We start from the raw sequence: 15,194 nt of genomic DNA on the forward strand, positions 1-15,194 counted from the left end.
GAATTAAATGAGCTAAAATGTATAGATAACAACTTCTACATTTTATAAGTTTTCGTGTAAATAATGACATTTGCTTTACCAATAAGTGTAGGATGGAATCAGGTTTTTTTGGCATACAAGTACTCATAACATTAAGTTAAGCAGCACCAATTTGGTCAATGAATAAGTTATGACTGACTGGATGTTCACAGTTTAAGTAATTAAAATGTAATACCGATGTTCATATAAAAATCTTTATTTTGGATTACCTTGTTTTCTTACCTGGATTTCTTAAGGTACAATTATGGATGGGAATAATTTCCATCGATCAGCATTGAAATATTTATTTTGTTTAATTTCTAAGAGCTTCATTAGATTTCCTGAATTTCTACTATGGTCCTAATTCTACGCAGAAAAAAAATGGATTGGATAAAAACTCATAAGCTTCATACTTCAGTTCCAATGAACACTGTTCTCAAGGTAGACAAGGAGATAAAAGGTCTGTAATCCTCTTCAAGTGACCTTAAGAATCATTCACAAAGATACTTAAACATTTTAAACTACTTTACTATATTCAACGCAGATCGTCTAGTAATTATTTTAAAAAATGTTAACATGGACTAAGTAATTAATACATACATTTCCTGTATTAAGCAATGGTGTTAATAGACTTTTTTCTTTTCTTAGACTTTACTCATAGAAACTAAAAATTATGCATTTTTCGGCGTTTCAGGCCACTGTACAACGTCTCTTACGATAGCGAACCTATACAATGACTTTCAGTTCTCATAAAATGGCCAATGACTTCACCAGTCTCTTCCAGTCATGTCAAATACAGGTGCAGTCAGCAATAGATAATGAAGACCAGAGAGGTTACCAGTGATGTCCCAGCCAAACCTCTGAGGCGATGGCGACATGAATGATATATACATATACATTACTAAGTAAGTGAAGGAGTTCTTCGAAATGTGCAGTTAATGAATTGGTATGATAATTATCACAATTATGTTTAACTCGAATGTAACTATTGTCATGGAATTTCATTTCTTATAATGGCACATAAAATATTCTCAAGCATCTTATTGAAAAAGCTGAACAACTATGCAGAAAACATTAGAAGTGAATATTACCGTAAGAAAAAATACAAAATTGATTTATTTGTTCTCTTCATAGATTACAGTCAAGCATTCGATAATGTCAATAGAGCGAAACTGACCGATGCTTTATTACTATCCTAATTAACTCATACGAATAATTATTATGAGACTGAACAATAATGATGGTAAAATTAAAATGAGCTATGACCTTATTATTTTAACTGGCGTAATGCAAGACGATGCCCTGTCTAAAACTTTCTTCAATCTAACACTTCACATTGTGATAAACAAGTTTGATATCCACATATAGCTTGATATTACATTTATGTGGTAAGTTATGTACGTATGAAGATGATATTTACCTGACTTCTCGGGTTAATTCATCACTTAAAGAGTTTTCAGTATAGTAAATAGTGAAACAAAAAACATTGACCACAGAATTAATAAATTAAGACAAAATATTTGAATATTAGCTCAGGCCGTAGCAGTCGAGCCCACGCCCCAACGTCCACAGCCACAATCGTCTCTCTAAGTAATTAATTAAGTAAACATTACAATAATAGCTTACCAGTAATATTTCTTGTTTTTGTTTTTGTTTTTTTTTGGTATCGTATTGGTTTTAGCTCAAGAAAATTTACTTCTAGAACAACAGCTGGAATCCTTTTTAGACAAAAAACCTATACATATTTATTTTGACCTCAAAAAATCTTTTACCATATTATTATTTAATTTTAAATAATTGCATGTATGACCTGATCAACAGCATGAAATACAATGTTATTTTCCATTCTACGAAGTCTGTCTGTAATGGTAATTTAATTACTTGTTTTTTTTTCCACAAGGATAAAGCATTTAACAATGTTTTGAACAGTTAGTATCGCTTTTTAATCTCACAAAAAAATAACTTAGCAAGCCATAATAATTGTGCCACTGTAATGAAGTGATTTTCATTATTACTTCTTTGAAACAATCTACACTTAAAGAATATTAAAGTGGAGCGCATTTTTCTTTAATCTATCAGCAGTTCAACGTATATCATTGAAGAACTATTCAGAATCCGGTTCATTCTATTGCAATTTAATCAAAATCCTCAGAAGTTTTCAGCCTTTAATACCGATAAGGTACTGAAATCTCAGGATGCCTTCAACAAAATTATTAATACGAGTAAGATTATCGTAACAGACCAATGCCTATTTATTTATTAAAAAATAATTCAAATGAAGCCATCAGGGTGCATTTAAATAGTTAAATATATCCACTTATTTTTATACTCTCTCAACATTGTGTCACCTGTAAGTGACAATGGTCACTGGAGGGTTAAATCGGAAGCATACGAAATAGATGAATTGAGATACCTCATCTAGCTGAAGCGTCCTGCAGGTGTACATCGCTAAAATTTCTAAAAAAATTTTTTTCAATTTTCCGCACTATAAAACGCTTTAAAAAAAAAAAAAAAAAATCAGAAATCGAAAGAAACAAACAAGAAGAACTAATTCGTTTTAGAATTCAATTCAGTACAGAAATTTGAACAAACGTTCATTACGAATTAGATATTTATTGATTGAAACGTCATCATAAAGAAGGCTTTAAAAATGACAACAATCTCATAACGTGAACATAAGCAACAAGTTATGGCCCAGAGGAAAAAAATGAAAATTAGTAAAATTGTTGAAGTTAGGAGGTGTACCATGTATAGTGAGCGTGACACCTTATGTGTATATGTTTCTGAATACATATTGTTTAAAAGGAAAATATGAAAAGAAGGTTGCTTCCCGCAATTCACGCATATGCCCTTCTTTGAACCATACGAACAACATCTTAGTTCTCCTCCTTAATTCAATTATCATGCGAGAGTAACTCTGGAAAGTGACTCCCCGACTGGGGACGGGTACCACGGAGAGAGGAAAATAAGAAGAGAGAGGATACCACCTTCATCCACATAAACGTCTACCTGGGTAAGAGCACTCTGTTTTTTATTTCTAGTCCAGCAACCGGATCTTCGTGCTCAGCAACGAATCGATGAACCATTTTCGCTGACATCAAAATTATAAATTCACACAGGTTACATTTTGGCTACCTCTCTATATATACCCTGCAATTACCTAAGATTCTAATATAGTATTCCTCTTATTTCTAACTTGTTCAAGTCCACAACCCTACAAAGTGTTAAAATAATTTTCTTCGACTTTCAAGTTCTTCTCATAAGTAAGATAGCACCTGCCCTTCACGCACACACTGTGATTTTTTGTTATTCTGTATAAAAATTAATTATTCCTCAAATGATTCTATATTGTCTTATTTATTAACTATAAAGTTTATCCTTAAAATAGATAAATCCATAACATTTACTATTCGTCATGACTTTTTTCCTCCTCTTTCTCGAACATTAATTCTATATAATACGGAAATTTATAGAGCTTTAAATAGAAGACTTTAGGAAATTTTCATTAGGGAAAAACTTTTCCGGCTATTGTTTACAAAAAATCTGAATCGATACACAAAATTTGAACCTCCCCTCCCCCCCCCCCAAAAAAAAAATTGCCACGTATTCAAGTGATCGAAGATGCATTTGTTTTTGTTTTTGTTTTTTGAAAACTGAACATCGTAAATTGGACCCGATTACAATACTACTTTCTCTACCTAGTAGTTGTAGAACAGTAAAATTATTTCTTTCCAAAGCTACCAACTTTCGGTTTTACTTCCATACCTTGTACTACTCCACCAACTCTGACCAAAGCTGATTTTCTATAGAACCTCATTTTTATCCAAAACGTTTTAATTGTCACGATACATATTGGTAAAAGTAGTGCATCAATTTTATAATTAAATCACTGGGCCAATCTAAATTCAAGATTTGGCGAGATAAAGTGAATTTGGTATTGAATAATTCATCCAAAATCAAGCCATCTGATTAGTCCGTATGTAAATTACATTATATATTAAATAAACAACATCAGTTAAAACATTACGTTGAAGAAGAATTTAGTGAAAAACAAAAATAGCTAAACAGGATTTTCAGGTGGTGAAGAATCATATAAGACTGGCCGCCAGTGAACTGTACCTTGGCTTTAAAACGCACTTTTTCAGGACAGAATTCCGTCTTGGTCAATTTGAGATAGAACCAGCAATCTCTGCGTCATTTGGTTCCCAAGTCAAAACTATCATCATAAAAAGATATTACGGAAATATTATGTTTCGCAATACCTGCAGTCTTACGGCTGACACCCATACAAACACAATTGTACTATTGCTGCATCTAACTTCGGGGTAGGAATTCATTATGGTTTTCCTATTGAAAACTTCAATTTGAATATTAATCTTTTTTGGGATAATTTTTTTCGATCGTTCCCAATTGTAAATATTTCTTAAGTGAAAAACCGAAAAGGGCATTGCAGCATACACTTCTACAACAAAAACTAGAAATAAAATTAAAGTTTAGAGTACGATTTTCTTCATATGTAATGTATTGTATACAATTTTATGTTTAATGCATATATTTTTTTTAAATTATGATATAAGTTAAAAAATAAATGATGATTTTTACATTTTTCAAAAAATGGTAATCCATAGAAAATATAATTTCTTTAGTTGATAAAAACATTAAATTAGGAACTATTTGAAGGCTTTACATGGTTATATTACTTTAACAATAAGATGGTAAACCGAAGGAGGACGAATCACAAAAATAAAAAAAGTATGATGCCTCAAACTGTGCAAATTGTCAGATTGCGGAGTGGACACATGTCCAACATGGAGGCCCCTCATCTCCAAATATTTAAGTAGAATTCTCAAGGAATAATCACATGAAAACCTCAGATTAGTATTTCACTGGATACCTTCAAGATCCAACGGTAGAAAAAGATTATATTTAATTTGATTTATGTTTCATTTACGTTATGCAATTTATTATTAATTCGTGTATTATTTTCTGTTTTAGATCGATCGGAAAAAAAGACACACGTCAAAGCTAGGTTACTGAAAAGATATAGAGTTTGTAATCTTCGTATCAAAACCTTAAAATTGATAGCCTATAAAAAAACAATATATACATATATATATATATATATTATGATTATTCAGAAATAATAAACCATTCTATAATAATTTGCAGTAATTTTATTTCTATTTTTAAAAGAAAATACCCGAGGTCAGAACAGGGAAATAATATATATATTGGAATGAAACCACATGATTGTTAATTTTTTTTTTGGTCGCAGCTCATTATGCCGTGATTACAGTTATTATTCCAAATAATTTGTATTCATTGTCTATTATGGCGGAGATAGAATAATTTAACCATTCATATTTATATTTCATCTTGTGATTAATAAGGATATATTAGGAGGAAATGTTTAACATTCTAGAAATACATGAATGTTGAGTATTTAATACTGAAGTGCTGAGTTTAAATAAAGATAATCCAGATAGTAAAAAATATTTTGAAACAGATGTGTTTATTTTTTAATTTATATATTTATAAAAACCAGAGTTAATGTTTCTACCTGAATAGGTTAATGAGTCTTTACTCATACATAAACTGGCCTACGCCGTCGCACACAAGGAATGCCTAAAGTACTATTTTGAAAGAAAGGACATGGAAGACCATTTTCCTTAGAGTAAAATGTGAAAAACCAACAAATCGATTTATATTGCATACTAACTGTAATCGAGCAGGAATTTTTACATATAACTCACAAAACTCTTTGGAGTTCCTGGCTATTGGAATCCAAAACCTTTCATCTTTTTTCAAGGCAGATTGAGATAAGAACAAGCGTGGGTCATGTGGTAATTATTTTGAGAAACCTAAAAGAAAAAAAAGATAAAAACCTAAAAAAGACAAAAAAAACAAATGTTTTGTTTTTCTTTAAACTAAACTCAATATTTCGTTTTAATTCTATAGTAACTTTGAATAAAAATCCAAATAGTAAACAATGGCGACAATAACATGTTGGTAACCCGAGTTTTAACCTGCCATATTGTACAAGAGGAGAAAAAAGTCAGGTATTTCAAGAAATGTTTTAACACGTGATTGTAAACTATGTATAATTAGGTGTCAAAATTGATTAGTGTGCCACGTATAAAAAAATTAATTCCGAGTACTTTATCATTAAAACTACCTACAACACTAGAAAACCTTATAGAACATCATTTAAAGTAGAGTAAATTGACTAAAATATGAGCCCTAACCGAGCTGTTCAATAGTTCCCAAGATACGGTTTTTTAAAAAGCAACTTATATATACTGAAAAGTTAGTAGTTATTGAATTTATTGTGAGAAATCTATATTTCAAGAACCATGAGACGTAGAAATGTCTGTTAGCACACAAATTAAGGCAAGTGTGCCTATGCTTAATGTTCTAGATAGTTTATCTTCGTAGAATTATTAGTTTTCATGATACTTGCTAAAATAAATTGATTTCTAGTAGTTCGGACAGAATTTCATATGAAAAATTTATAAATCATAAAAACTACTACCCTTGCTAAGTTAAACATTATAAACTACTTTATAGCACATTAAACTATCTTATTGCTAGCTGACATCTGTATGTCCAAAGGTTCCTGAGATATAGCTTTTCATAACCAAAATTTGTCCAAACAAATCATTATCTTGTTAATTTATTTTAGCGAGTATCATGAAAACTACTACTCCTACAAAGATAAACGTCATAAACTTTATAGCACATTTATACTAGCTTAAATTTTGAGTGCTAATAAACATTCCTACGTCTCATGATTCCTTAGATATAGATCTCCCACAATAAATTCACTAACTAATGATTTTTCAATACAAATTTCATGACTATATTTTTTTTTAAAACTGTATCTCGGGGACTATTTAACGTAAGCAGCCCTACCCTAGCTCATATATTAGCAAATTTATTCTATTTTAAAGCATCTTCTATTAGGTTCTCTAGTGTCATAGGTAGTTTCAATGATATGAGGCTCCGGTTGAATTTTTTTTTAACATTTTGAAACAGTCGCCATTTTGTATTCCCCTAACTATACTTGACAGACTAATCAATTTTGACTAGTAATTTTCATTAAATCAATCGAAAGTTGTGGTGAAATAACTGGGTTTTTTTCCACTACTAGTACCGTAGTTGTGGACAAGGATGTAAAAAAGGTCTCATGAATCGTTTCATTTATTTTTGAGGTTCCATATACTCTGACCAACATATTGAATTACGTCGACAATGTTTTATGGGTTGTCGTCTATTTCAAGCCCTAAAAAATAATAATTCTCAACATTTACAGGAAACAAATGAAGACAGAAATATACAATATATTTGTAGAAAATATTTTCGGTTAAAATTTTCAACTAATATACTGTACTTATATATTATCTAGTATGTTTATATATATATATTCGTATATTATATTTATATATTTATTTTGAGATTTTCCTATGGCGAATTTTATATAAATATATTTAAATAAACATAAATCGTTGATTAATGTTGAATTAAATGTCACAATTGTAGGAATAATAGTACTAGAAGATTGGGGAACAGCCCGAATGATTCTTCCAGTAAATATAGAGGATTGATAATATTCTAAAGGAATAAATATATATCTCAACATCTCAATATATAAAGAATAAAAACTTCCTAGAAAAACAAAATCTAGAATATAAATATATTTTTGATATATTTATTTTTTTCGGAAATCTAGAATATTTTTAAAATCTCTTAATTATATAAAAACGTTTTTAGTGATCACCACATAATATTTTATTTTACAAATTATCAACAAGTAATATTTTATTTTACAAATTATCAACGAGTAATATATTATTTTACAAATTATCAATGAGAAATATTTTATTTTTCATATGAGGTGATATAATAAAAATGGGTTGTGAAAAATTGAGTTTAACTTATACAGAACGCATATTGCGAAAAAAGAAAAATAATAAAGGAAATTAAAATTACTTGAATTTTTTTTTTCCTGCTAAAATATAAAATATCCTATAAAATAATACAATATGAACTACAGAATACATGTAAATTACTGTAACACAATTTGAGCAACAAATAGTACAATTAAATGAACAGTTGTATAATGTTTAACGTAGGGGTTGGTCCGCCGCTAAGAAAGGTTTTGTCCCCAAGTAATTTAAAATAAATAAAAAAGTAGTTAAAATAATATTTTATATAAAACTTGTCTATTAATTATATGTGCCTATATTAATTAAAGTTTAACCAGTGATCCTGTTATAAGCACAGCATAGTTAATTTAGCCAATGAGGATTCGGTGTATTATGATATAATCCATTATACGTTGGTCAAAAGGGATTGGTCAAATGGGTGTTGACAAATGTTCGAAATATTTCGTTTCGGGATCATTCCTCTCCCCCCCCCCCCACCGTCGAATCACCCCTGAGTTGTACAATTAAGTATATAGTATTGATAAATATTCCAAATATAGTTGATAATAATACTCCAAAGGAAGTTTATTTTCACCTTCTCATAATATATTAACAAAAATATGTTTATAATATATGTATGAATTCATACCAAATAAGACTTTTCTTCTTATTGTACAATGATAGTATATTTTTGAAATTCCGTGATTCGTCACGGTCCTGTACATCATAAACTTGTCCTGTCCTATTAGTTTAAGGGCAGGGATATGAGGTAATTCTATAGCCACTATACAGGATAGTCTTTGAATAAGTAATGTATAGTGTTAGCCATGGTGATAAGATGGTTGTAAAACTAAAAAAAAAAAATCATTTGAGACAGGCTGAAAATTGTATTACATTTTGTTGCTAATATTAAATTAAATTAAATCTTTACCACTACTACAACATGTGAAGGGTCAGGAGAGCAGTGCTTATTAAGGAAGAACTGTCACTAGACGAACGGTTGTGCTACGAGGTGGTTTGGTCAGAATCACGCTCGTCCACCAGATTTTTACCCAATTAAGGGTACCCACTTTATAAGTCTGGGTGGACCCTGGAGGGCTCCTGAACCCACAGGAATGACTCAACGGCTACAGCGAAACAGATAATAAATAACTGCCCAGTTGGATTCGAACCCGGCTCCTTGGTGTTAGTAGTCCATTGCCTTACCAATGAGCTTATCACTATGGGCAGCTCAATGGTATACGGAATATAAAAATAATAAAAGGTGTTGACATAAGTAAGTTAGATTACTATATATATTTTCTTAATTTAATAAAAAAATCAATTGAAATATTTTATGAATTGCAACTTTACTTTTCATTTCCAGTTCTACTACCTATCCTAAGAAATACTGGACAAAGGGTTAAATATACTGGACTTTTTGTTTGATTATTGAATGTGAGTTAAAGTTTTTAAGAGAGTATCGCCAAGTTTTTACATGATAGTAGTGCTTTTACAATTCAATGAAAACTTGAACTCCAAACTAATCCTTTCTATAAGAATGGTTCATGAACAAAAAAAAAATTATAACAATAACATCTTACAAGACCCTACCGTGGTAACAGTTTTCTACTTTACTTAGCCTCTCGAATTGTACTATTATTATTGTTATGCGAGAACACAATAGAATTCGATTAAGAGAAAGTGGTTAGTAATGATTAACAATAAGGAGGGCATATGATGACAGGCTGATTTGCGTCGCTACGCATCACAAATACTCCATTATTTGTTATAAATAGGTTTGTAGTTTTTATATGGTTTAATCTCTTTGTGTACTCCAATTGTGAAGTGATGGACGGGGAACTCTACAGGTAACCAATCTATTCTAAGCAGAAAGAGAGGGTTGAGAATAATAATTCAATATTAGAATGTAAATTGGATGTATCAAAACAAGTCAGCTTAGTATCTTCGAACCCAAGAGATTCCCTTTGATTTAGTTGGCAAAAGTCCAAGAGCCAGTGCTACAAGCGAAGTTAAGGGGGAAGATATATTTTTGTTTTATGACTTATTTTGATAATCATCTATTGCAAAATCACATATCGTGGTCTGGCAGGCTGTATCCGTAACAATTGAACGTAGTACACGATCAAAGTTTCCAAATAATAATCGAAAAAATATAGAATTAATTTTAGTTTCATTTTTTAGTGTTTCCCTTCATAAACAGAAATGCCAATTTCTCACATTTCTGTTTCAATCTGTCAGTCCTGACGAAGCCTTTTAAAGTGGGGCGAAACGTTGGTTAACAATAAATAGTTTTCTTTTACTATTTTGATACCTTTGTCGGGGTTGACTGGTCTTAGGTGGTTCTCCAGCCTGATATCTACTTTACAGAAGCCCACGACAAGGCGTATTCATTAATAGGTAAGATAGGAAGGCCGTGCAAGGGGATGATCCCTGGATACTGACTAGGTAGAGGAGATCTAGGTGAGAGAGTCTGAGGTAGAGTAACAGTTCTAGTTGCCGAGATGAAGCGGACGGACTAGAACTGTCATGATAGGAGCCAGCTTACTAGTTGTGGAGATGAAGCGGACGGACTAGAGCCGGAGAGAGACGGGAAATTACACAATTACAATATTATTTATCTGTATAACCCATCTGAAAAATTAGAGAAATAGTGCTACAATAAACTAAGAGAAAATTTCAACAATATAGATAAAAATAGTAAGTAGTAACACAGCAACAAGTAATAGTAATAATGAGTAGTCGCCAATCTTTTAGAGGTGGTGTGGGTATTAAGTTGGTGTATAGAGCGTACATTGAAGTTAATTAGTGATAAGAGAGGTAACAATGTGATTAAAAACTTAAAAAACAATATTTGTAAGTGTTATAGGGTGAAGATAAAAATTAATAAATACGATTAAAAACAATAATGAAAATAAAAAAACATTTAGGTGACCATAATAGTTTAGAAATGGAGTGAGACGAGGGGGCGCTGAAGATATAAGAATTATTCATTCTCTGCCCTCCTCCTCTCCCTTCTAGTTTCACTGAATCTTTGTTTCAATCTGACAGGTACTCCTATCTATGTTTATTTGTTATTTTTATTAATTTTCTTAACGTTTCCTTTTACTTGCTACTATACCTCACCTTTACCATATTTATTTCACCTTCTGTTTACCTTTTTACACCTTAGTTTTATAACTAGTTTTAACGAATATTTTTCTACAATTTATTACTCTAGTTCTGTATTTAGAATTTTATCACACCAAAGCCCTGTTTCATAATAAAGTACAAACAAATACTATTAGTCTTTTCGATTTAACTTAATACACTGACTTGTACAATAGTAACTTGTACTTTGGTACTTTTTAACTCCTGTAATATCACTAATAGTCCTCCCTATTATGAAAAAAAAAGAAGTATTTGGGTAATTAACACGTTGTTTATATACTTGTATTTAGAACTAATACTATTAGCTTTCATTATGAAACAGGGTTCTGGCTGTATCTATTAACTAGTTTCTAGTCCTCCTTTATGCATTTTCCTTAAATTATTATTATTATTTCTTTTGTATATTTTATAAACAAAACAAAAAATTGTTTTATTTTTTTTTCACATATTTTCGTATTTTATCAGTATATTTATTTTAATGTTTTGTCAATTCTTACAATGTTTGTATCTTGTTTTTTAGCCCTGACAAGGCACTGCAAAGTGGGGCGAAACATTGGTTAACAATAGATAGTTTTCTTTGATTATTTATTGATACCTTTACTGATCGCCAACCGGACTATCTTCCTACAATAATGATTTATTATTTAAATTGATTATCTATTGTATAAGTAAATAACAAACAGCGAAAAAATGTATTGGAATCATTATACAAAATTTAAATAAATGAAAAGTTTTAAAGATCAAACAAAGCTAACCAATGACTTTGGTCCAAGATTTGAAAAAAATCGCCTTAGTAGAATCGAAAAAACTATGGTTGGTAAACGCTGAACGTATTTTTTTTTTCTAGGTTAATTACTAAGGGTGCTTATTCAAAATAATAAATGATTGAAGTTTCAGTAGTTTTACTAAGAAACCCAATCCTGAGCAAACCTTAAATTCACTGATCAACTACAACTATAAACCAATGGAATGTAAGATATAAAGTACACCTTTTTTGCCCCTTCGAACTACTTTGCGAAGGTCGGACAACACACCATTTTCCTTGGTCTGTATTTGAATTCGGCTCTTATCGTTCTATATCTATTTACACACATATAAAATAAACCCCATTTTCCCAAACAATCTTATTTACAGAATTTTCTCTTTAGATATTCGCACTACGCGATGTACAAATTCGCTTACCATGATCTAAAAAAATTCAGACGTCTAGCCTAGAAGTCGACCTGAGGGGCGCTCACTAATTATTAAGAATTAAAAATCTTACCAGATAATTTAATTTTTAAAAGGCTATTAATAAAGCAACTGAATTAGAGATACAGTTGGATGAAATGTTACAAGTGTTGAAGAGATAAAATGTAGTTCAAATATCAAGTAATTAACATCAGCTTTTATTTGTTTTGTTTTTTTACAATTCTTTTCATTTATTTATTATTTTTTGTGGGGGGAGGAAGGGTGCTAAGAATGTAATTAACATGCTTCATATGAATCATATAGTCTTCTGATAACTTTAGGTCTGTCTGTATTTTGGTACAATAAAAATTTAAACACATATTTAACTGGACCATAATCTCAGATTTCATCAGTCAAAGAGAAATTAATCCAACCGAATTTAGGTCACCAATCTTTCGGTATAAAATGAGCTTCTCATTAAAATGCATCTTTGAAGACTCGTAGTTTCAGTAAGTTTTGAAGAGATTTCATTTGACACTTGCCTCGAAATATTAGTAGGTAACATTTGATACACTCCACAATGTGGGTATTCGATAAAACCATAATTTACGTTTTTAAACATGACTTTCCATCCTTTGCGAAGCAGAATTTACTGTCTGAGTACAACTCGAGATTTAGATTTAAATAATAAGGTACATTAATCGCGTTCGGAAAGATTAAATTACATTTAATTTTACAAACGGTCTAAACTTCCAACACATTACAAAAGACTGATCTACATGACTGTAATAAGGCCAATCTGGACATATGGAGTTGGGCTTTGGGGTTCCACTAAACCTTCAAATTCCTCTCGTATTCAATCCTTACAATCCAAAATCCTTCGTAAAATCCTCAATGCTCCTTACTTTGTCTCAAATAAAATCATACATAAAGACCTTAATGTTCCCTATGTAACCGATCTAGCCCGAACTAGATATCACTCCTTCCATTATAAACTCTCTAACCACTCAAACCCCCTAGTTTCTAATCTTGCATCCTCTTCCACTCCTGACAATCCTCCGAGGCGCCTGAAAAGAAGATGGCCACGAGACCAGCTAATGTAAAATGTCATTAGAGTGCTACCAATGGGTAGTTTCTCTACACGCCTGAAACACTCCAATTTAACTTAGATCAGATTTACTAAATGTATTATAATGTACAGTTGTTAATAGCAATAAATAAATATTTAAAAAATTTGATTTTTGTCGTCACTATGAACTACCAACACGTTTTTCATGGCAAAAATATTGAAAATTCTAATTTTAAAATCTGTTCTAATAATTTGCAAGTGAGCATATTGTACTATCCAATTAATCTACAAATATAATATAACAGAATGAATTTGATGTAAAGTAATTCTTAAAAAATAATCATATACAAATACAATTTGAGGAGGGAGGTGGAGAAACCAAATACTATATAATTATAAAGTAACAAAAGGAATTTTTATGGAAGAATAAAATTCTGATTATTATGTTTAACCTCCACAAACTAAAAAAATAGATCATTAAAATGATTAAAAAAATGGTTGACAACAAAGATAAAAGTATATATTTTTCTAATATATCAATTCAATATTTCACAGGTAAGCAGAAAATCATTAACGATTTCTCAAAAATTGGTTGATTCAGACGATCATGAAACCCTCCTCTTTACAGTCCAGAACTTCTCCTTATTTAAAAGTGTTTTTAAATCATTCGCTTCTTAACGCAATCCCAAACAATTATCAGACCTAACGAACCCCCTCCTCTGCTATCCTAATTTATATGGTGTTCCTAAGGGTTCTATATTCTAACCAACCATGGGTTACCAAGTCAATACTTTAAATTTCATTATTATGGAAGATTAAACGTCTTCAAAATAATAAACGACTCTCCTCTATCTCGGAAAACGTTATCGGAAAGATTGTAGAGGAAAAGATAATTATACAATGGTCCGCTGATGAACCGCGAAGTTTGTTATAAAATACATACATACGTTCAAACTTCGTTAATGAATATCCTTGAAAATTAAAAATTTAATACGGAAAAGCTTATCACCTCATCACAACCATTTGGATGAATAACACCTGTTAGACTGAAACACAGGCAGAAAATGGTATTTGAATGGAAGAACGCTATCAACTGATGTACGTCCTCTATTGACACACCACTAACAAAGAGCACTCTCAGAGGACTATATTATATCAGGAGAGCGGATTGTTTGCTAAAACAATGGTCGGTTACCACTGTCTCCACAGGGGTCTCCTGGTCTCTTCCTCCACTTTCACGTCTCGCAAATAATAATACCAAGGAATGCTTCATTGATTGATATATAGCAATTACACATCGTAGTAAATTTCTTACGAAAGGATTGTTAAATACTCTGAAAGTTCTTCTAAATATAAAAAAAAAAATGAATAAAGTAGCATAACGACCAAATAAAAGGAAAAACTTGACTCTGAATTAAACTAAAAGGAATAAAACTTTTTTTATGTTCAAGTCGGTGTCAGTATTGTAACAACATTAAATCAGTAGTGGGCCAATCATTTTGTTCTTTAAACTAATTTAGTTTTATAACGATGGGTAGTAGTAGATGTAGTAGACCATTGATGCAATCAATAAAATTGTTGTAGGTGTGGTAAGGAAAGAAACACACAATACATTAACTTATTATGTGTTTCTTTCCTTACTGCACCCCTATCAGGATCCCAACAAGGGGGAGGCTGCTGGATACCAGGAGCTCGGTGAATTTAATTTGGTTTGTATACCAAATAAATAAATTGTGAATAGTCCACAAAGGAGTATGTAGCATATTTTATTTCATAAAGAGACAGTTATTTTAGTATTTGTTTTATTTTTTATATAGCTGACCCGGTAATGTTTCGCTAGTGTGCCGTGTAGTGTACCGCCT

Source organism: Halyomorpha halys, unplaced genomic scaffold, assembly GCF_000696795.3.
Source record: "Halyomorpha halys isolate HHAL.00 unplaced genomic scaffold, Hhal_1.1 Scaffold473.1, whole genome shotgun sequence".
NCBI classification, from domain to species: domain Eukaryota; kingdom Metazoa; phylum Arthropoda; class Insecta; order Hemiptera; family Pentatomidae; genus Halyomorpha; species Halyomorpha halys.